This window comes from Homalodisca vitripennis, chromosome 1 (assembly GCF_021130785.1).
Source record: "Homalodisca vitripennis isolate AUS2020 chromosome 1, UT_GWSS_2.1, whole genome shotgun sequence".
Taxonomy (NCBI): domain Eukaryota; kingdom Metazoa; phylum Arthropoda; class Insecta; order Hemiptera; family Cicadellidae; genus Homalodisca; species Homalodisca vitripennis.
In genome coordinates, this window is record NC_060207.1 from 43,736,261 (window position 1) to 43,761,858 (window position 25,598).

The window sequence follows — 25,598 nt, forward strand, 5'->3', positions numbered from 1 at the left end:
GAGGGCTATTTGATGTCTCCTTGTGGTGCTTTTTTTGGGGGGGGGGGGGGGCACACTGGTTGTCACGTGGGACGGTAACTTACTGTGCCATATATGCAATCTGTGCCTTGTGTTTTGCCCAACACATTGTCATTTTGTTTTATCACCTTTATTTGTACCCTTGTTATTGATTGTTGTTGCATCTCGTTTATATTAACCGGGGTACTGCCGGTGTTATCCTTTACATGAACTGCATTTGTCACTGTTTACTTAGAATAGTACTTTTGGTTACTTATTAATTAGTTGCATAGTTTACAACTTGCTGTGAATCATGCTTTTGATTAGAAAGTCCTTTTTTCACAATTATTGTTTTGATATTAACGTTGTCTATCACGTTAAGTATTTATGGATTATCGTTATTAAGTTGTTGGACATGTTATTTGTTTTTGTTGACAGCGACTTATTATACTTCAGCCATGTTATTTTGCATATTCGTTTTGTAAAAATTGGTTTGTACCGTGAGAATAAATAAATAAATATCAGGCGTTTCGTCTCCCCAATGTAGACTGAGTGTAAACTACGGCATTTCATAGACTCGCAGCGCAGCGTACACAAAGGAATCAAGTCCTTTATTGATCTCGAAGAGTTGTCCAATTTTTTAGCTGACTTAAATACAGTTTTCATATCATATTTCCTTAATATTTTAAAAATAAAATAAGAAGGATAAAATAAGAAAGCGTGAAATTCTCAAAAAGATGTCAGACTGTAATAAAGAAGCCTTCTTCATCATAATCGGTTAGCTTCAGACAATTATGGTAAAGCTCCGAATCATTCAGACGGATTAACATCTGTTGACTAAAGATAGCTCTCAATAGCGAGGCCGAAATATCTCAAGAAGGTAAGCAATGTTTCTATTCAGTGTGAACCGCATATCTCAGATGATACTCATGACATGGGTTGTGTAAACCTAAGATTTAAGACTAACGTAATACCGCATTCATAGTTGAATAGAGTATTCCAAATCATGTGAGTTTAGCTCAATTTTAAGGACGCTTTGTGTCTGAAATCTGACATTGTCACAGACTCGACTCTAGGAATCCGGAAGAGATAGAAGAAATTCAGCGACGAAGACGTTAAAAATCAACTCTTTGCGTCGTTTCAACGTCACAATTTGGAGATTTATTGATAGCGTTTCATTGATTATACAAAGTACATTAAGTTTTGTATTTAAAAAGCTAAGGATTTATTACAAAGCAAAAAAACTAAACTTGTATTGCAAACTTATTATAATTGCCGTTACAATATTGATTCAATAATGAGAAAAGATTGTAATGTTCAAATATTTATTTTTAAGAAACAAAGTTTTTCCAAATTATTAAGAATAATACATACAAATAGTATTAAAGTATGTTAGTCTGTGTAGTGTAACTGAGTAAAGTGTTACCGATATTACCAAAACTTCTAATAACGAATCACAACCTTTCACGAAATTGTTTCTATGCCCATTGTGAAACATTTAAGCTCATATCAAAATAAACAAAATTAAAAGTAACATGACCAACAGATCTTTTACGATTAAGGGACCTATATATTGTAATACTCAATGGTCAAATTAATTGACCGATACATGTCGGCCGCATTTAAAACCCTGCACGATTGAGGTGATAGGTAATCCATTCAACATTTTTCGTGGTGATCGAAAAAATCTCTATCCAATAATGTCATGAAACTCAATTAATGTAAAATTGGAATTTTTTATAAAATTAAAGAAGCATTGCAAAGTCATGAATATTTCAGTGCAAAATACTATCAGATAACTTTAAATAAGGAGAAATGCCACCATCTTGTCTTGTGAAATGCACTACAACAAATCTGCCAGGCATTAGTAAAACTTTAAGACAAGTTCTAACTACGAACATGATGACATTCACTCAAGTTTTAGTGGGAATTGATATAGAAGATTTTCAAAAAGTTATAACATATAAAATTAAATGTTTTCTCAGATAATATTTTGCTAACTTAAGACATGTATATATATAAGACATGAATCCCAATGTTTTGTCACCACAGTTGTAGGAAGAGTTTCCTTGTCTCTGGTTACAGAAACATATACTTCTCTCGGAGTTCTGTTAATTTAATTCCATATAAATGGTTTATCATTTTGGGCGGGTAGATGTTGAGATGAAATAAAACAAGCTATGTATGATACGAGTATTTTAAAGAAATTTATTTTTCAAATGACAGGCCTATGTATGCCATTGTGTATGGAATATGACATCGTTGAAATGATCACTGCGGTTTCTCATAATGGTACTGATTTGAGTGGTTCAATTTTCAATTACAAAGCCACATAAATCCGGTTGAATTTGAGTGATGGCCTGGGTTATGTTGATCTTAAGTTCATCGGTTGATCAAGGCCTATTGGCATAGACTTGCGACTTCAGAAAACCCTATAAAAAGTCTAGAGGCATCAAATCGAACGATCTTGGTGGCCAATTTACGTCACCTCTGCAAGAGATAACCTTCAAATCGTTCATGCAAAATGTTAACGGTGTCGTTCGCTGTGTGGCACGTAGCGCCGTCCTGCTGAAACCACATGTCGTTTACGTCCATATCATTCATTGTGGGCCAAGAGAAATCTGTTATCATCGTTCCGTAGCGTTCACCGTTGACAGTGATGGCCTCAGCAACGTTGTTAAAAAAAAACAAAAAGAAACGGACCAATCACACCGCCAGCCCAAAATCCGCACCAAACGGTAACTTTTTGTGGATGCATCGCTACCTAGTGAACCTCATGTGGACTGGCGTTGTCCCAAATACGGCAATTATGCTTGTTTACATAGCCATTCATCCAGAAATGTGCTTCGTCGCTGAAGATAATTTTTCGGCCGAAATTAGGGTCCTTTTCCAAACGCTCCAAAGCCCAATCGGCGAACAAACGGCGTGGTCTATGGCAATAACCTATGAGCTCCTGGGTCAGTTGGATTTGTACGGATGCAGGCCTTAATCCAGACGCAAAATTCGCCCAGTTGAATTTTGCGAAAGATCGGGTTCTTGTGCACGGCGAGGAATTGACTGCCTCGGGTTCCTCTGCACACTTTCACGGACAGCGGTGACGTTCTCGATATATCTGCTGTTTCTTTGACGTCCGGGTGTAGGCTGGTTGTTTACCGAACCGGTCTTCTCGAATTTAGCTACCAAACGTTGAAGAGTTGACATTGAAGGCCCTCCGCGTCTGCCGTAATGGCCGCAACGCACGTAACGTTTTAACTAGTGAACACTCATTTTGATAATAAAGTTTAATCATCTGAACGTGCTACTCAATCGTGTAAACTCGTCATGATGAAAGAACTTGTCATGAAATGGCAGAACTTAATGAACAACAAAAATCTAATGAAACAGCTGACACCAAAACAACATGGCCACCACAGGCTGACAACATCTACAACCCCTAAAGCCCAAAATGAAAAACCCTTTATAACCAATTTTCCACACAACTCATATAACTATAAGATTTAATATTTGGAGAAATGCATATTTCCAACATACAAAACATTTTCTATCGACGCGAAACAGTTTAAATATGAATCCAATACACGCCCACCTCGGTCAAACAATTATCTGAAAACTTCCCAACTTACTGACGAAATAAATTTCAATGATAACCACGAATAGCTTCTACTACAGATTACAGACAATTAATTGGTAGCACAGCGAGGATCTTTAAACAGTGCACTTTATTTGTGTGGATCACACATAAAAAGTGTCTGGGATGCGGATGTGTTAATGAAGAACACCCAAATCCATAAAAAGGACATAAGTCATGCCACCTGCTGCAGATCATCGTTTGCTTTTTCGAAAAGTTATCCAAGATAATCTTAGTTGTAAAAGCTCTTCAACAGTGTGCCCCCAAATTGTTATATCAATCATCTATAACAGGGTCAACTGATACAAGAGATCCTTGATGTACGATCTGGCCAGCCACCGCCCTCACTACCTTCTGTTTCAACCTACGTTACCTTCAATCATAAAGATAAAATCTAAAACCTGGTTCAACGGAGTTATCAGCTTCCATCAACAAGGTAATTCACATGGGTAAGACTGGCCCATACCCGAACAGCGAGAGCAAAAGATGGTAACTGCTGACAAAAATTGAACGATCCACCTCCTATATGTCTTTTTAATATCAAGTTAATTTAAAAACTGAATGACTGATCAAAACTTGATTTAAAGTTAGTTTTGTTTATTGTTTAGAAATTCTTCCCTGAATGAAAAAGTGAGGGATAAATAAAAATGTTGAAAACATGTTTTAACAACTTCATGATTGCAGTTGTAACAGAAGGTTAGACTAGTGCAACATTTTTCTATATAAAGTAATTAAATGAATATGGCGAGAATCTCAGTAACACCGCATATCTAGATATAGAAAAACTACGGAATATCGTGTGAATTCATTTTTTCCATCGGACTAACAAATTCACAACGTGATCATGAACTGCAGAAGATTCTTTCCAATCTGGTGAAGTATTATAAGCCAGTTATAAATATTTTACATAAGTCTTATACATTTTTTCAATCTTAAACATAACCTACTCATCAAATAAATAAATAATAATTTCCTATTAACTATTCGTATTTGTATTTGTATATATTTTGCGTGTAGCATTATTATAATTTTATATTGTATACAGAGTATTTGATATAAGTGTTCCAACCGTTTTAAATGACATATTATAAAAAGTTAAATCCCTGGATATCATATTATAAACAATTTGGTGGTTTTCAAATGTTTTATGTCAGCCATTTTTACAAAAGGCGGCCAATACAAACATTTTAAATACATTTTGTCTCGATTTCGGGTATAAAATGCTATTTTAAAACATTTGTATTACCGTGTTACTTTTCACTAAGCTAACCATTTCAGAGATATTAAGGAATTAATTGTGAATCCTTCTTCCGCTAAATGTACTAATTGATTAATGTGCCGGCCGTTTTATTTCAATATTTATGATTAAATCCCACTAGTAATTCATATTTAAGTGGATTTCATATAAAAGATATCTTAATTATTTTCTTATTTTCCTTCTTTATATCCTTCCCATATTTTTCGGTGTCTAACGTTCCTTCCACCTTTTAAAAGATGTAATCTATAGTCTTACATCACTTCTTTTCATCATGTGGTAGTGTATTGTGCCTGTACAGGCTGTTGGTGAGCTACGTGGATTCAATTAATCCCATGTAAATATTAAATTATGAGTATTTTTTATCATTGCGCGTAATAAAAGTTTAAGTTTGGATTTGAATACATTCTATCCGAATATTATTTTGGAAATGGTGTATTTCTGAGGCAAATTTGCAGATAATCCTAAACCCATCGTTTGAACTTAATTGCACGTTTTTTCTTAGGGAATCTCCTCGTGAAAATCATAGCCAGACGAAATATTTTGGTCTATACATCCAGGTTTTTTTGAACGCATTATACACTTTCACGTCAAGTTATCACACTAACAGTTGGTTGGTATTGTAGGACCTTGAACAAGACGTCGTGTAGTTTTGGCTTGTCGTCATTGAACATAAGTGGAATTCTTCCATATTTAATACATAAAAATCAATAATACTTAAAAAACGCTAGAAAAGAATGTTTGATATATGAAAAGGCAGATACTCTAATTATTCCCGTCGACTTGAAATTTATTTCTCTTGACTCTTGTTTAGTGAAAAGTAACCTGAAATACCTGACGCACAAGATCACCTTATCAAGTAGCAGCAGAGTCTTCTGGAAGTTCTGGACCGGTGTTATCAGCGAATGAAGGTCAGGGCAGGCCACGCTGAGTCTGTGGGAAGGGGTGGGGTTCAGTCCACAGTACTGCTGATGCAGAGCCGGCAGTGCCTTGCCTAGTCTAGTGTTGCGCGGTCCTCTCGCCCGTTCTTGGCGCAGGATTCGCTATTGTAAGTACCGTGTTTGTTTACTTTTGTTATCCACTCTCTAAAGGACTTAAACCAACAGAGAGGTTTCTCCTCATAGTATATTGTCAGATAACATTTTGTATGAGATTTTACCAAGCAATTACAAAAGATTGATTTATTTACACAATATTAATGTATTAAATTAATTTAGTGACTATTCTATTTGAAAATGTTGAAGTGTAAAGAATTTGTTTCTGTCAGCTCTAATATGATCACAGGTAGTTTTAATTGTTATTTATGGGTACAACACATAAATTCAAAATATAAATCACAAGATTATAACGTGACGTTTTAGTACACATTTTACTATGCCGTACATTCAAATGTGTTATGCATCTGACTGTAAACAACTCATTATAAATAGTTAGCAAAGTTTTAATAGTTAAATTGTAAATCGTTACTTTTATAAATGGCAATATTTATTTATGATAACAAGCAACGTCGGTCGTATCCATTTAGTTATCAGAATATGTTAAGTTATTGAATGAATACGGTACTATTATTATTTTATTATTTGAGGGTTATCCATTAATTATAATGGCACAGATTCGTCAGTGTCACCAGTTCTTTTTAATGAACACGGACCTGTACACAGGAACCACATCCACATTAGAGATATTTAATATAAACAGGATAAAACAAGTCACAAGCTTAATTTTATTCTCAGGTATTAAAATATGTCTACAGTTTGCCGTTAGTACCCAAACTGAAAAGTCATAAAACTTAAGATAATATCAATCAAACATAACCTGTCGTATTTATCATGAAATTGATCTGTTACGCTTTTTATAATACATCTTTGTATGCTACATCTTTATTTTGTGTTTAATGACAGAGTCCATGCATACGATAGTAGATTTCACAAACATGAATTGTATTTATCTTCATATATTAAATCCTAAGAAAAATTTCTTATAAATCATTCTAAGTGAAAATAGAAAAATAGAGCACACAAATTAAGCAATGTTTAAAATTCCTCACAACTATGATAATTCCTTTATACCTTTTTCCTTTATAATAGTTTGATACTATTAAAAAATTATAAATTGTTATAAAAGCTATCATAATATCATTATTTATGTATGCCAACATTCCTAAGTCATTACGGTACATATTGCGCAGTTACGTTCGCATAGTGTAATTAATACTTAGGTCTGTTGCCGAACATGTGTTCGGTGAAGCAATTATATATGTTCATCCAAACACATATTTGTTTATCATTAATTTTTTATGTAATAACTAGCTTCTGGTTAGAGATGCCAAAAGCAAGATGAACTTTTAAAGCAAGATAAATATTATTCTTTATTTATTAATTATAAATCTGTATGGATTCAAAATTTTGGATAATTTGGTGAGAAAATGTTATGGATAAATGTGACAACTATTTACAGAACCGAATGTTAAAATATATATACACGTTTTCAAGAGCTGTATATAAAAGTGTTAACTCTAGTACATAAGACCAAATATTAAATTTATTACAAAAACATAAACCGTTCGAGATACAGAAACATTGTTTATGACAAATTGTTTAGAAAATATTATAAGCATTTCAGAACTCTTTTGCCTTTTTTCCCGGTTCATAAATAAAGGAGCTATAAATCTTTCTATCAAACGGCCGCCGTAATGGAATAGAATAGTGTACGTGTTAGCTGGCCAACGAACTTAGTAAAAGACATTTGTAAAATCAATTTTTGTACAAGTTTCGACATGTTTGGGGCATTTATCGTTTCCAAAAGCCGCGTTATACAGGGTGATGAATCACCCTGTATAGCATATATAACTACAGTGAACTCATGCAGAAATTTTCGATAGTGCTACCATGAGAGCGATTGTAATACACTGATTTTGTAAATAAAATCTACCTAAACGTGAGTAAGACTTTGTTATGCAAAAAACTGTGATCAACCTAGTAATGGGACTAATATAGCAATTATTAAAATGCCATGGTGAATATTATTTTGAACTGACAATCCAATACAAATTCTTCAAGCATTGTCACCAATCATTAAATCTAAGTTTAATCATATGTCGCGAATTACAGGTAGTGTTACCAATTACATAGAACAGTGGACTTCTGTTCTGTAAATCATACTTGTTGCAATGTTATGTTAATCAACAAGTATATAATACTTAGTATTCACCATGTACATTACGTGGTTGACCTTGACTTTATGGATAAATATTTTTGGCACAGGCGCCAGGACAACACAGAATGGTGCAACCAACGAGTTAAAAACGGGTTTTAGGACTTACCCTTCCTTTAACGTAACTTCATATGGGTTACAACTACTTAATGAGTATTATTTAGACTCTTAAAATAGCCACCAATGTTAAAATGAACATAAGCTTATCTAATTTTCTATTAAAAATATAAGAGCCACATGAATCGATATTGAACAGAGGTGAAACTAGTTAATTAAGGCGAGAGTGTTAATAATTGATTGTGGAAAATAAAAATACTCAAAAGAGATTAGAGATTTCATAAATTGATTCAAATTTTGTAACCAGTTAGGATAATTACTTCACAACCTCAAAGATTAAAATGGCCAACTAGCTAAAAATATTTCTAAAAAAAACCATTAATCTGTTGATTCTGTAAATGAATGGAATTTTACTTCTTTTAAGGTTGAGGAATAAGAATAAGAGTGCAAGATATAATACGTCATTACGTAGATTATTTTATATACGAGAACGTTATTCATAAGAAACCTGATGAATGTAGTGTTGTTGTTATCGATTGGTATCCGAAACTTAAATTATTACAAGTAGTTAAAGATGTTTTAAAGTTGGTTGGTAGTAGATTACAGTTTTTTATAAATTTGTAAGATCCTTAAAATTTAAAAGTGTACGTACATTAGTCAACAGATTTCAACAACCTGTCTATATTATGCATTTACATTCTTTCCACGAAATGTAATTAAACGTCAGGTGTTAAGTCAGCCTACTCAAACCCTTTGCAAATAATCGATGTTTCCACATTCATGAATGTTAATGACAGTTGAGTTCTCCAAAGGGTGAGAATAATCTGGGAGGAATGTAAATGAACAATTAGTAAAGGACGTGTGTGACGAACTGCTAGAAAACCGGGTGGGAGTTCATGATGTCGAATCAAGGTTAAGAATAATGTAATTTTTCATTCGTATGGTCATATGTGTAGGCGTCGGGTTGAGGTCAGTCGCATGTAACGAGAAGGAGGGAAAAAGCTCAAGGTTTCTTTGGTTTCATATTCATAACAATAAAAAAGGTCATTAAGTCAGATGATTACTTTACTAAAACGTTTGATACCATACTATATCAGACCTGTTCCAAGTATTCTAGTTAACTACCCTTTTTTGTGTCATGAACTACAAAGCTTGGAACTTTTCATTATACAGCCGTTTATTCTATAGACCATGAATTTTGATTACGTTGGTCTTGACGATAAATATGACGATTACATCAGTTTTAGTTTATAAAGGCCTCATAGTTTACAAAAATCTACAATACAATAACAAGTACAAAAAATTCAAAATTTATAGAGGAATGCAACAATAATGATTGGCGGGTGTGTGCTTCCTCTGATCCGATGTAGCTTTCTTGACACTTTTTAGCTTTTACAATGTCCTGTATAGTTTCTTTAAATATATCATAATTTAACTATACACTAAAGCACTCTTGTGTGTGTCATTCCATAGGCTATTAATATTCTGTATTAATCTTGTACTGTTGTATTAAAAACAAATCGCTTTTGTTCAAAAAAGATTTGTTTTGTTTTTGGATGTGCAGAGGTTTATTCTGTTTGATATAGTACTTTTGCAGAATTAAACTATGGATGGTAAATCATGTTCATATTAAAGGTTTAAGAAAATATTATTTCGAATTATGGAAACTAGTTTTATTGTGCTCATTAAGAATATTTTATATATAGGCTAAAAAAGACTGAAATATTTCAGGTGTAATTTAGGAAATTATTGTGCAGATAACTACAGACTCAATGAATACAGTGTGTGATTGGTGAAGAAGGGATAACAATTGTGCAGTACTTTTCCGGAAGCTGCGGCAGGAAGGGTCAAGGAAGGGCCTTGATGACCCTCCTTTAGGAACCAGGACTGTTGAACGCTGCAGCATTAGTCACCACTTGATAGTAGCTGAAGGTCGGGTAAAGTGAAATGTTCTTTTATGTCAGATCACAACTGAGAGAGGTGACCTCAACATGTCAATCTTCGCTGTCTAAGTAACCAATTCACGAACATTGAGTTTCTCTTATTTGGATTATCCAGAGTGACCCTTTCTGGCCTCGGAGTGGCTGAAATAACCGATGAGAAACTATATTTGGAAATTCAAACAAGCTATAACAAGCTTTAAACAATATATATATATATATATATATATATATATATATATATATATATATATATATATATAAAGCTTGCATAAGTGTACTTACTTACACACTGCATAAATATACTTATACACATTACCTACTACCACACTGACCCAAAAAAGAAAGTATAGACCAAAAGTAAACCTCGATAAGTAAAATAGTTACAGTATAAACGATCGTCATAACTATAATATATGTATACGCAGATATTAAAAGTTACCTTTGCGTTTTAGGTTGAAGGTAACATAGATTCCCCAAAGCAATCTGTGTGCAAGTGTTTGCTGAATTCCTATCGTAAATTAGAGAGATTAAAGTGCTTATCAATACCTAGGAATTAGTTCTCTGCAATCTTTATTCAGGTTTAAAACCACAACTTTCAATTTATGAACGGGAAGCGTGAACTTCTAATTACAATGTTACTACAACAGTTGTTTTGATTATAAGGCATTGCAACTAAAGAAACGTATAATGATTATTTATCTAGACAAGGCGAATTTTTTCATAAATGTTTAATTTTAAAAAAATCAACAAAAAATCTATATATAGGCCTATATATCACAAAAATAACATAACATGAATTTGACTCATTATTTGCAGTAGGGAAGGTAATATTGTGAAATTAACTCCATTTATTTATTTAAATTAAAATTAAATACATTTGTTCAATACTTTGTCATTATTCAGTCTGAAACCTTCATATGTTTATTATGTTATACATAACTCACAAACAATGCTTATTTATTAACATTAACTATTTTCAGCTTAAATAGTTTACTTAGAAAAAGTAGTTACAAGGAAATGATGAGTATTGTGCAAGATCTCAATATAACTTTTATTTTAACCTCCTCTCGACAAAAACACTTTTACTCATTATAGCGTCTGCAAGAGCCACAAAACTGTCATGCCTCCAAGCCTGCAGCAGAATGTCCTTGACTTTAACCCCAAAGCGATCGTGCTTGTCAATATTATCGGGAATTCCACAATCGGCATGTGGGAACAATGTAACATTTATTTTGTATGGCTATATGTGCACAGTATGTGCATTACAGTCAATACTGTCTGCCATAAATATTCCTTTGGTGAGAAAACTGCATTTAAAGACAGGACATCAAATATGAACGCTGTAACATATATGCTTAATGCTCAGTGGTATTCATACCTGGAAATTGTTACATTAAATTTCGTTCACAAAGTTAAGGAAGAGTTCTAACAGCTTAACTGCACTAATATAATCACATAGAATCAAGCTCAGTTAGTTTTTACTGTATCATAATTAAATTACATACCGGACGGACTGGTAAACACGTGTACGTACAAGTGGGAGATACATGCGAGTATACTTACATGTTGATTAATAGATAATCTTATGTTGACTTATGTTACTAGTCATACAAAAATATCCTCTGAAAGTTAACAATATTCTCAGAGACCCATGCAAGAAAATTTGAAATTGTGGAACACGACTATTGATGGTCAGAGAACACACATAACATGATAGCATTTTATTCAGTCATAAAAACACATATAATAAATCATCTAAAAGTTACCTCAAACATTCATCGAATATTAATTTGAACGCATGTGTGGGATAATTCTAAAATGTAGTTCATATTGTAATTGGAGTAAAACAATACAACGTAATATTAGCCAAAAAATGTTTCTTAAGAATAACCTAGTTATCTAAAAATGAGACTATACGATACATACAGAATAATGAATTTTATGAATACAAGTAGGATAAACAGTTTACAATAATGTGGTACGAAATGTTTGATTACAATGCTGAACATATTACCTCAAGTTTTTTTTTATTTTGTCGTTTTGGTATTTTTATTTGGTGTTTTGAGTCAAAGGGCATTACCTAAACTGAAATTTCGAAGTGCCCGGATAGCTTAACATTTATTTCATTCAATTACTAATGAGTCAGTGATATTTTGAAACAGTACGATTTATCAAAGTGTTCAACTGTGTATATGTTTTATCATTAATATGTTTCTAGTTTGTCGATCACTCCAAGCAGCAGAGCTGTAAATTTTTGACAGGAAATCTACTTTACCTTGAAATCTAATTTGTCAATAATTTACTCATTTAAAACAATTTAGTGTATATTCTTCCTGTGAGCGTTACACTCGTGAAGGACGAATTTCGAGCGTGTCCTGGGCGGTGATAAAAAACAGAAAGGCAAACGACCAGTCCGTCTGGTTGCCCTCAGAACGGAAATTTCCACGAAGATAGGCAAGGCAGTCGAGGCGGAGCCCTCTTGCGCCTGTTCGGTGGCCAGCCAGAGAGGCGGAGAGGCTGTCGCAAGCAGTTGGGGCTCTAGGTCATTGCTGACACATCCGCACCGAGGAATCTGCTCAACTTGCTATTGTCGTAACCTCTTTAATTGCAATCAATCGAACTAACCTATTGTGGGCCACGTGAATCCCGGAGAGTCCTTTTATAAAAAACTCATTTGGATTGAACAAAATCAAACAATAATGGAGTTTTTCATGTTGCCCCCCACTATTGCTTTACCTGCATGTTAAACTTCAGTTTCGGTTGTAAATTAAATTTTTGTCTCAATGTGCACGCAAAGTATAAACCCTCGTTTTTATCAAGCGGGTCACATTTCTGCATTCTGCCTCTTTGAAAACACTAGAGTTTCCAAACTTGCATCGCTTGGTCATTAGTACCTAATTATTAGGAGTTCATCAAACATTGGAATACTCAAATCATTGCTTATTTGTGCTTCCTTCCATCACAACCAGCTTCCCAACCGGAGATAATTTTGGTAATGTACAATATTTATTCCAAGATTAAAAGGAATAACAAGAAGGAATTATAGTTCTTTTACTAGTTACTACTTTCTACTGACTTTATCCAAATTTTATTCATACGAATTGTTTATGTGCTGTAAAAGAAACATGTATGTTTTACCTTAATTTACTCCAGCAAAGTATAGAAATTATAAGTTTTGTCGCAGTGGAGCCAACCATTCATGATGTAAACATTTTCTTCTGTTCACAAATAAATTACTGTTATAGAAGAGAAATGAACAAGTTACCTTATGCCTTTGAAATTTCAGCCTAAATTCAGCTATGAGTTTCCCGTTTCCATTTCTACAATATATTAAATAATACATTTTCTTTTATTGTTTTAAAATCTGATCTTATACTGTCAACGCAAAGGATATATTATGTAATAAAAGTAATTTTTTAACAGACACCGGTCACTAGATAGGAAAATAATATTTATTAGTTTAAAACCATTTTTGATTCTTTGTTTTAAAACTAAATTAAATGGGGTTTCTTATTTTATTCAAAGATTTGATATAATAATTAATAATTTACATGAACCATACGATCTAAGAAACAGTTAAACCTCTAATAAGAATATAGAATGAACGATAATGAGTAGTCAGAAGGAGGTATAATTTCAGTAGAGATGATAGTTGGTGCTTTGAACGCTGAGTACAGAAGAACTAAGGCTCTGTGTTTATGGTGTAAAATAAGCCACAAGAAACGCAACCTGCTGTCAAAACAACAATCAGCTGGGACATTCTACATCAAGCTAGTCTCCCCACTCTCCACACAGTAATTATCTTCATTATATCTTGTGCTGCATCTACGTCGCGCCGCAACGCGCCTATCGTGTCCAAGCGGCCGATTTTATGTTCTTTTTGCCCAAGAGTTCTAAACTGCCGCGCAGATTAGCGGCTACTCTGATTTCCCGTTTCGTTGCACTTTTTACTCTGCTTCAAGGCTTTCCTTGATTAGTTCAAAACTTCTTATATTCATGAAATATGGCATGCATTGAATAAAGTGCATTTTTGGGAATACATGTTTTACAGATGAACATAATTTGCAGTTTGGCCTTAAATTATGACGAAATATAGCCATGGGTGCAAAAAAATTTTACGGCGACGAATTATTAATGTATTAAAATGTGTACCTGTAATGTATGATGTATGTGAAAACATAATTAGTAGATTTAAAGATAATGTATTTCTAGCCCTTAGCAAATGAACTGCTGATTTCCTCAATTGTCTTCTTTGGTAATATACTCCTGCATAAAAGCATAAATTAACATTTGAAACATTCTCGAAAGTACTGTCGTAACCGAACATGGTTTAAAACCATGAGTACTATTTCGCATCAGTAACGAAGTCACGGAATATCTTACTGTGTAAATATTGGTTATATAAAAGAGCCAATTGAAAGTGTAAGTGAGCATTGAGACAGGTCACTTCCTCCGCCATTGTTTTCGCTCTCGCCCGCCAGATAACGCTGGCTAAGTAGTCCACATTAATTGTCATTATGTAAACCGCATGCCATTAGAGTGCTGAATACAATACAGACACTTGCTGCAGAGTGGGTCAGGTGACTCGCCATCAAGTGGAGCGGCACTTGCCGTCTCAGCAAACTATCCTAATAGAGCTCACCGTCTACTTCAAACTGAAATTAATGTTTCATTATACTGATCATGATATGGTATAGTGAGTTAATACTTTCTTCAATTCATATTTTCCAAATATTTTCCACAACAAATCACTTTGAAAAATCGTCGAAGTAGCTCACAATTCGTGACTTGCATATCACATTATAGGTCATACATTTATTTTTAAGTTTGTTTGCCCCTTTAAAATATTTACAGCAACATACATATTTTTATAGCAACTATTTGGAATTTATTACAATAAAACAGCAAACATTCTAATAATTTCTTAGAAATATTTTGCAAAATTCCAAGTGAGTGCGATGGGTCTGTAATTACCCTGTTATAAATACAGCCCAGCAGTGGGTGGCCACATCCTGCAGTTCTCCTTGAGAGCCTATCATGTAATCGTTTACTTTGTATCATATACATTTTTCACGCGGGAAAGTTACCGGCGAGATAATCGTTTGAAATGGAAATACCGTTGAGGGATGTTTCACATCCTTCCGGAAAACGATTAACTTATTGGGTGTTACAAATCCTAGTAATTTTCCTAGGTTATTTTACAGACGTTGATTATCGTCAACGAAGGTTATCCTAGTGAGCGTGGACGCCTTAATGTCCTAAGGCGTCCTTGAGTTCAGTGACAGTCATGTAAAGAAATTCAAATTAGCTAAATCCTCCTATTTAGGTGCGCTGTGATCATAGTTTGTGTCTTTTATTGGTCTATCAATCTTTATTTTTTGCGTGATGTAAAAACACCATGCTTATTGTCAGAATCATTCTTGCCATGAGTATGGAACTGAAACACACTTGGAGACCAGTGACTTCCCGATAGGATAATGCTCTCTTATGTTCATGTTGAAATATCACTATAAATATTAAAGGTCAATGATGGTTTTAGTAAGAATTCTTATCCGCCAACCACAAAGCGAACGTTCTCTTTCTGGACCTAAAACTGTAAGTAAATATCATCAAAGAGGAGTGTAATTGGTAATTCTAATCTAAACAGCGGAGTGGTACAGAAAGGAATGCCTATGATAAGATGCAAAATATGACTAATTGGTGAAAATCATTATTTCATATTTCATGTATTTACGGAAATATAGAAAAGGTATATCTAACTTCGTTCAGCATTCTATTATTTTTACCATTTTCATTTCGTTCCTGTTTACTCTATACTTCATTAAATTTGGTTCAACATAGATATTGGAAAACTCACGAGACTCCATATGACAAAGACAAAAGTTTCCCAGTGTAACCCAGTGGAAGGCAGAATAATCTAAACTGAATGGGCGGAGAAGTTATTAGTTCAAGTCATCCACAAAATCCGAGGTACATGGATTCATTTTATGCAGACAACAGCGTATGTTTCAGACGTAACGGTGGAATATAATTAAATTTCTCACCGCGCTGACGCCGTTAGCGTAAGAATATAGAGGTACACAATTAATTTATCAATTTAAATATAATTATTTTCAAGTACGGTACGGCGTAAACACGATGTTCCCAAGGCTTCTTCAGGGGTCGTCAGGAAAACCGTGATACATCTAAGGTTATCTGACATCATTGTGAGAAATCGATAAATCCTGGCTTTTATCTTGTACTTTCTGATCAGGACTCATCAAAATCTTTTACTTTATGACGAGCCGACGCTAATAATTCCTAAGGTTAATGATACCCGTTGGGAAAATTCCTATTGCAATCCATCATTCTCTCTGAGCTAAGCCTAGTCCTCGCAATCCCTAAAGGAATTATTATACGTAACTGTTGCTTGAGCTCCCTGATACAGATTGATGATGTCATGTAGTCTTTGAAGTGAGATCATTAGGGCAAATTTAATTTTCCTTAATACTTCTCCATATAATATTTCATCACTTTTTGTCCGGTGGTGAAGTAACTATTTAACAATTTTGCAGAAAGATTACAAAATTGGAATTCTGACTTCATTTAATTTGATATATTTACATAATATGTTTTAAAGAGTTTTACAGTTTTTACTGTTTAGTTTTTTCTGGCAAAATGTATACTTATTATTATTCAAGCGAATAAAAGTCATGACAGTTTTTTTCTCAACAATAAAAATATTTGAATAAACCATAAAGTGTTTGATGTGTATTATATACTGTATATGTATATGTATATATATATATATATACATATATATATATATATATATATATATATACTTCTTTATATATATATACTTTGAAATGAGATGTGAGTCACAATTTTACTATTACAATTAAGGTCGTAAAAGTGTATGTACAAATCAAGATGGCCCCTAATACAGCTAGGTCTTAAATACAGCGCGAATTATCTATTTGTTTATAACAGGAGGAATAAATAAGTGTTCGGTCTGTCAAGACTGTTTCATGTTTTCTGCGATAGATCAGTCGACAGTAGGCAGACGACAATCACACACAAGGGCTATTTTCAACGTCACGGTTACACCTGACCATACCAATAAGCTGTAGGGGCCTGTCAATGCCAATGCCACCATAACCAGTGACCCCACGTCCCTACCAGTGCGTCTTGTGTGGCTCCGAGCACTCTTCAGCGTAAACATATCGTCAACACTTCATTGTACCTACTAACTGTCTCATTATCTGTGCACACCTCATTGTACGTACCAACTGTCTCATTATCTGTGCACACTTCAATGTACGTACCCACTGTCTCACTATCTGTGCACACCTCATTGGACGTAACAACTGTCTCACTATCTGTGCACACTTCATTGTACGTACCAATTGTCTCACTATCTGTGCACACATCATTGTACGTACCGACTGTCTCACTATCTGTGCACACTTCATTGTACGTACCGACTGTCTCATTATCTGTGCACACTTCATTGTACGTACCGACTGTCTCACTATCTGTGCACACTTCATTGTACGTACCAATTGTCTCATAATCTGTGCGTCTGTGCTCGGGGCGGGGGACGTGTCAGCCGGATAAATTACATTCTTCTGCGTGATTACAGATATAAGTTACAATTTGCACTTGTGTAGATTCCTGTCAGTTTCTCGACAGGACATCCATTCTTGGTCTGTAGCCAAGTGTGTACATTACACACTCATTTTCCTGTCTCAGGATGTTTAATGATCCTAATGTATGATATTGTGGTAAGGAATTCACGCCACTGTGTTTCAGGCATTCTAATTCCTTTTATTTTAAGACTTATTTTAGTATTATTTGAAAGAAGTAATACATTGTGTAAGTTTGTTTTCAGTTAAGGTCATAAATTACATTTTAATTTCCTCATATACTAAACAGAAGTAAATCGTGATAGTAGTTAGAGGAAATAATTTACGAACAGTGTTAATTAATTAGTAATTTAAAAGTAAATTGTATATTAATTCTTTCTTTAAAGAGTTCATACGCATACGGTCTATTTTGTGTTTAAAATTACTCTCTCTCTCTCTGCTCTCTTCATCCTCTTAGAACTTTGAATCAAATTAAAGGTATAACAAATAAACATATATAACTAAGTATCGAAGAACCTGACAGAACGCAACACCGTTGTTGAAATTCTCCACCTTTGTATGAAAGATACCAACCCAACAAAGTAAATTCATTGCATGTTTCATTAACGCACTGTAAAATATTATATGGATAATTTTACGGTATACTCTGTTTATTTACTATTTTATTTATTCTGTAGTTTTCTCGTTGAGATCACGTTATTATTTGTTACACACCAAAGTACAAAGTTACATCACTAATAAATATTAAACATACCGAATAAGGTATAGATTTAAACGTATAACAACTTTAAGATTGAAATGTTGAAGATAATTAGCATGTATTTGGTTTGTGTTACTGTCTTAGTATAATATTTTGGCATAACATTAAATTTAATCCATCAATGATAATTATTTCTTGTTTTCAGATTTGTCCTGTGGCGCAAGGTCCTGTATCTTCTTAAATACTGTAGGTAAGAATTAGTTATATGTTTTTGTAAATGTGCTGGTAATAAATATTAACATCACAACATCCATTATTATTAATGTCCATTTTGACGTTATGAATATAATTAATGAATCAAAAAGGACTTTATTTAAAAACGAATTTAAAACTATAAATTGCCCTCTACCACGCCAGTGAAGGTAAATGAATTATCTCGATATTATGATATAGTCTTTTTCCTCTTTGCCAACCATATTAAACTATGATTTCACTTTTTTGGTTGGGCGAGGAACGATCTTTACAAATGCGTAGTTTTATTATCTTTAGAATCGGCTCTTTAGAATCTAACGTTAAAGTTAGAGAGTTGGAATCCATTATAACTCACTTTCTCCGACATATTATTTCCCCGCTTTCCAAGATATTCTTACCAGGTCCACCGTTAACAGCGAAAGCGTTAGTAGTGACACGCTCTGCCGCCAAGAACCACCCCTCTGCTCAGTGTTTCGGTAAGACGATCTTTTAACATATTTTACGACCTGAATTTGACTAAGTTGAATCACAAAAACTAAAGGGCTCATCCAAAATTTACATAATATTTCATTACTATTAATATTACATTTGCTGTGAATGAACAACGTTAAAATACATGTTTGTGGAAATAGGGCTTGAAAAGTTGGAAAACTTAGAGGAAAGTTTTGGTTGATTGTTTTATCCACTTTGATTTAGTTGTTATGTTGTATTGTGATTATGCGAACAATAGGCATTCAGTTGCTTGTAAGTGTTGAAGAGTATTCAAAATTTTCTCCGAATTTTTAGAAATATATTATATCTAAAACATATTAGATCCATAAAAATTACTCTCAAGATCTGAGTAAATCAGAAATATAGCAAAATAACAATCCAGTGGTTCTCTTAGGAAACTTATTACTACTCAAAACAGTTTTATATAGACAAGATTATATATGACTAACTGACGATAATTAATATTGTGATTGAAGCAATCCTTTTGTAAGATTGAATATGATAAAATATTTTTTCTGCTATTGTTACCATTGATTTTGTATAGTCATGTTTGTTCAAATTAATATACATACCTCAAAGTTTATTTATCATATTTTAACATTTCTTATTCTTAAGATTTCGGTTTTCGGTGCATTTCGATTCAATATTTATCTCAAGACTTATTTAGCGAATTTGATTGAAATGATGAAAATATCAAAACCGGGTGCAGTCAGGTACTGCACAGAGCTATAAACTCTTTATGATTTTACACATTAAAGTATAATTTCAAGCTAATTCAACACATCTGCATAAAATGACGCTACGGTGTGGCATTTGTGACGTTGATAGTTTTTTGTAGTCTTAGACTCCATAAAATATTATATAATTCATTTCTTGTTTCTCGTTAAATATTTAAATAAAGTTTGACGTTTTATGTATGTATACATATTAATATATAACCAGAGGGCCCAATTTAACTGTGCCACCAAATGTATCTTAATACCAAGGGTAACTGCTAAAGTTACAGGAAAATTACATAGCGATGCATTTCAGAAACCATTGAACACACAAATTTAGAATTTCAAACTTTTGCCGCCCTTTCCAAAGTAGTGGTCAACTTCTAAATTTCTTATAAAACACCTTATATATATATATATATTTTTTTTTTAATTTAGAATGTAGAAAACGTTTGTTAAAATTATTATTCTTGGCAATTTTTTAACTTAGTCATTTAGGAACCACTGTCTATTTAAATACAATGTTTTACCATGTTAAAAGTTACAGTGATTTCAAAACCAATAAAATAAAGAATGCTCAAATATAGTATATAGTTAAATAATGATAAGTAAACTATTAACAATGTGTCAAAGATAAGTAGTATAAAGTTTAGTACAATAATCGTCAACATGAGCATAAAACCTCATACTATGGTGGCGATTAATACTTAGTATTAAATTTTTGTACTCACAACGGAAATGTTTTTACTTATAAAAGTTCACATGTATAATAAAACATTGTTATAAAGGTTTCCATTCTGGAATTTATTTATCGTAAATAAACTCTTAAATATATTTAAGCCAGAGTGGCCATATTTATCCTAGTTATGTCTCAATAAAATCTTTCACAATGGCCCTAATTATTTTACGGTTTTTGAGTTGTCACCTATACTTTGTGTTAGAAACTGTGCGACGTTTTAAAAATTCGACACAAATAATTTCACAAGTCCTAAAATGTCATTTCACATTTTCACTCATTTCAAACACCAAATGGCAGTGCAGGGAATTTTGGAACATCAGGTTCAGTTTGAAATATATTATTTCGAGAATAATTATTAGGTTGCAGATAAACAACTGTTTCGTACATTAGAAGAGGAATTTCGTGTTCAGTTTTTGAGATTTACATTTCAACATGCAGAATACAAACCTCCTACATGCACTATTACTCTAATAGAGAAAATTTGCCTTAACATATGTTTTTAGTAATTATGGGTGTAGCACATCACTGCCACTACAACTACAAACTAAACTAAAATATTTTATCGGCCAGTAAATATTTATGGAACCAATCAGGAAAAGGATACAAGTGGCATCGTGAGAATCCGGTACTTGCTACAACCGTATGTTGCTGTGACGCATGTGAGAAAATTGATCTGACAACAAGGTCGGTTACAAACTTACACGAACGTTAAATTATCATTTTACTTCGCAATTGATTGACGAGTGTAAAAATCGTGATGACGTAAGGTCACACGTTTTGTTATATTATATAAACATTGGTGACCTTGAAATAGCTGAATAACATTACTTGGAATATGGCAAGTTAGCCACACACTGGAGCCAACATTACACCTAAAACTGAGTGTATGTAAGCTGCTCACAATCATCCATTGTTTCGATTGCCCTCTGCTGGTATGGCTTCTCCTTGTTCACAGAGTTTGAAAACGCCTAACGTTATTATTTTTATAACCAGCGAAAAACATCCATCACGGTGATAATAATTATTTGTTTTTAAAAATGGTTAACAATTTAGAGATTATTAGCCTTATTGTAAATCCATTCTTTATACATAATCAAAGCTGGAAAAGACATGTTACTTCAGGCTTACAATCTTCCTTTCAAATTTGAAGAAAGAAATATTCCGTTTGAAAAATGTTTAAAATAATATCTTGTTTTAGCGATATTCAAATACAGCATTTGGTCGTAGAACCGGAGATTTCTCCAAACAAACGCGTTTTGCTTGTGCTGATTAGACAGTTAGTTACAAAATTTTACAGTTACATTTTCGGAAGTTTCCATCATAAAATTGGTATAAGGAGGACTTCAAAAGCACATGAACATTTTGGTGAACTGCCTTTCCTTCATATATTTCCCAATGTATGATGATACCTCGCAATTTTGTAGGGTTCAAGTAAAAGAAACAGCTTACCTTCAAGGACTTTATATATTTCTTTATGAACCACTATTTTTAAATTGCGAGGAAAACTGCAATAAAACTCGAGTCGTTGTATATCTATTTAAATAAGAGGTCAGATTCCGTTATATGCCCCCAACGCTTAAACTTTTTTCAATTAACTTAGAACGTTATAAAACGATGTAGTTGAGTAACAGAACTAATATTCCATCAATCAACAAGCATTTCCAGGTATTGCGATCGGTATTGTTGTCGCTGTTATCTTATCTTTCTCGAGAATCCCGATTCCGGCAGGCCGCGCGGCATCACATGATTATTTAAGTTTTTTGCACGGTACATAATTTGCCTTTCCATTACAATTCAATTTATATTTCTGATCAGCCCCTCTAGAATTTGATATTTTACTGATAGGTACTATCTTGAGGGATGTTTTTCTTTCGTTAACATCAGCGCGGGCCAGCACCTTCGGTGGCCGGAGGCACTCGTATTTTGCGTGGTGGAGTGATCAGGAATAAAAACAAGTCTTGTGTGTTTTTTTCAATAAAGAGTTTAGTTTTTGTTTGGTAATTTTTATTTTTGTTGAATTTTTGTGTTTGGAGAAATGTAGGGGTGTGGTCGATATAATCCGTAAGTACCCTTTTTTCTTAGCTAGTAACCAATGTAATTCATTATAATCATCCGTAAATGAAAAATTAGCGTTGGGGGAATAATGTTAGTTCTGTTACTCAACTACATCGTTTTATAACGTTCTAAGCTCATTGAAAAAGTTTAAGCGTTGGGGGCATATAACGGAATCTGACCAAATAAGACAAAAACAATTATATGCCGAAATGACTTTTCAACAAACCTAGAGAAAATTAGCAACATTTTAAATCTGTTATACTTTAAAGGTTATAAATTAGTTAAATTTGTTATTTTAGTGATGATCATTTAGAAGCTGGCTCGTACTCTGGACAGCTTTTCGGACAATTATACCGGGGCCTGGTACAAGGCCGGTGGCGGTACAGAATATCTTTTCTGAGGTCCGTAGAAGCCCCATTTATGAAACTTAATACAACATATTTGTATCCAAATCATATCTCAATTTTCATACATATTTTAAATACCATACAATTATCATTGGTAAAATGAATTTAATATGCATAGATAAATTATGTAAGTAGGTAATATTTTTGTCAGTATTGTCAACATTTCTTAGGATATAGTTTTAAGATGCGAAGATTTTTATAATACTAAATCCACCAAAATGAATTGAATAATTGCCATATTTAATTTCAATATGAATTCCTGCACCTCATTGTAAATAGCTACATCGTTCAGTGAAAAGAAGTAATTTTATTAAATAAATGGTCAAATTAAAATAGTAAACCCAGTTTCTATGATGCTAGATCAGAAACCACTTTCGGCTGTAGTTCAGGTTATTGGCCTCCGCTGCGGAAAATCACTCCCTGGTGCATCTGCACGCTCACGGGCCCGGAGCAGCAATTATGGAAATACAGCCTTGCCATATTTATGTCTATCGATTGTTGCGTAACCTAATCCTAAAGTTACGCACCTGATCGATTCTCCACGGGTATCTCCGCGCCGCCGCCGTGCAAATGGCGTAGACCGTTGCGTATGGCCCATTGTGTCGGACGTTTTTGTAGGGAACGCCTCCTCTGCTTTTAATGGAATTTCGTAATTCCCTTGAAATAACTCTGTTTCTCTAAATCCTGGTCCAGTTCTCTGACAATTTCACTAGTTTGTATCCAATCGACAAAAGCAGTGCTATATATGACACAAAAATATGATATTTTAAATAAATTAAGACAAGTATGACAAACATTTTTGACCACAGGAGGTCATTGAAAAATTACATTATAACTGCATAATTTATTATAAGTATTATTATTGTATTAAATTGTAAAGTATTTTGAGAAAACTTCAATACGACATTGTCTCCCATTCGATAGATAATAATGATATTGATTTGAATATACTGCCTTTATATTTACCCATTAGCCAAATAACCAATAAAGTTATGTAAAATTTTGTTTAATTTTAATTTTTGATATCACGATTAGTTTACAAATAGTGGGAGTACATTAAGTAGTATTGTGGAAATAATTGTAACACAATAACTACCATAGTTCTCAATAGATACAGACCGAACAGAGGAATAAATCTCGTACAGAGGTACCACTTGTGTATAGTTTGGTTGAGTTCTTTACCCAATCTTAACCAATAAAAATTTTCAAAAGGGTGGTCATTCACATTTGGGCAAAATTGTCATCTCCAGTATTTCAAAAGATAAATAAAAAATGACACTCTTTATGATATTGTAAAGTAATTCAAGCTTCAATTATTACCTGTTGTTCGAAATCTTTTAAGGTTTCAAGATGGAGGTAGTTTAAAGTTATAGAAGTCTATAATTGAATGTTTACAAACAACATTTCGTATTTATTCAGATAAACTAAATCAAGTCCACGTTTTAAAAATTATATGGTTATAAAAGTTTTTGTCAAGTAAGGTTTCAAAATTATGGATTTTCTAAATCTTTTAAATTGTTAAGATAATATTAACATGCCTACATTGATGGTTATTGTCCCATCAGTGTTGTGTGAAAAAACACCTAAATCTATGAAACTTTAGTTTGACGTTTCGAGATGACGGGCTCATGTCAAACATACTTTTCTTCCGACTGAGTCAGACAGGATATTTTTATGATAAAAGTATTATTTACTTTTGTCAGATTTCCTAGTTTTCCTTTGTTTATTTATGAAGTGTCTAAAATTATTACTTACGAGTTAAAAGAAATATTAATGCTGCGTAGTGTTGTGGGAAAAAACATCTAAATCTATGAAACTTTAGTTTGACGTTTCGAGATGACGGGCTCATGTCAAACATACTTTTCTTCCGACTGAGTCAGACAGGATATTTTTATGATAAAAGTATTATTTACTTTTGTCAGATTTCCTAGTTTTCCTTTGTTTATTTATGAAGTGTCTAAAATTATTACTTACGAGTTAAAAGAAATATTAATGCTTACATCCGGTGATTATTTTCTGTCTTGTCTTTATGAGTAATCAGACTGATCGTGTGACTGATTTATGAAAGGATTCATTGTATGCTCAACAAAGAAAGTTGGGTTGAAAACTATTGCATAATGCTATCTTTGTGTTTTCCAGTGTATTGCGAATGTATTTATTTTGTTTTCCGTGTCTAAGAATACAAATTAAACAAGTCTTTTAAATTAACAATGTGTTGTTCGTGGTCAGACACGAGGAGCAAAGATCATACACCGCACTTCCGGCACAGCTGCGATAACACACTTATTCTCAGGTTTTCAAGTTCAGTCTTAGGCTCGTCTTTGTGGGATACTCAATTATAACATATAAAACTGACTTCGACACACTCCCATATACTGTTAACTGAGTTTGCCACCTAATTTGTCTTTGACTTAAAACAGTACTAGACTGAACAGAAATGAAGAAAACTATTGTGGAATCAAACAAAACTATTTCAAGGTCAGTTTGTTTTCCGTATCTGTGACATAACAAGGCTT

General features: G+C 33.3%; 1 protein-coding gene across 5 annotated transcripts in view; it reads left to right on the forward strand.

Annotated features, from left to right (window-relative positions):
• Window positions 1-25,598, forward strand: part of LOC124360471 (elongation of very long chain fatty acids protein-like) — an 86,418-nt gene that overhangs the window by 20,537 nt on the left and 40,283 nt on the right. The window contains exons 1-2 of one of the 5 annotated variants that reach the window (XM_046814146.1): window positions 5,841-5,928; window positions 18,627-18,671. The gene's annotated coding sequence lies outside the window, so the exon portion shown is untranslated. Of the gene's footprint in view, window positions 1-5,840; window positions 5,929-18,626; window positions 18,672-25,598 lie in introns of those variants that run through there. The other 4 variants (XM_046814138.1, XM_046814162.1, XM_046814154.1 and 1 more) reach the window with 4 other exon arrangements.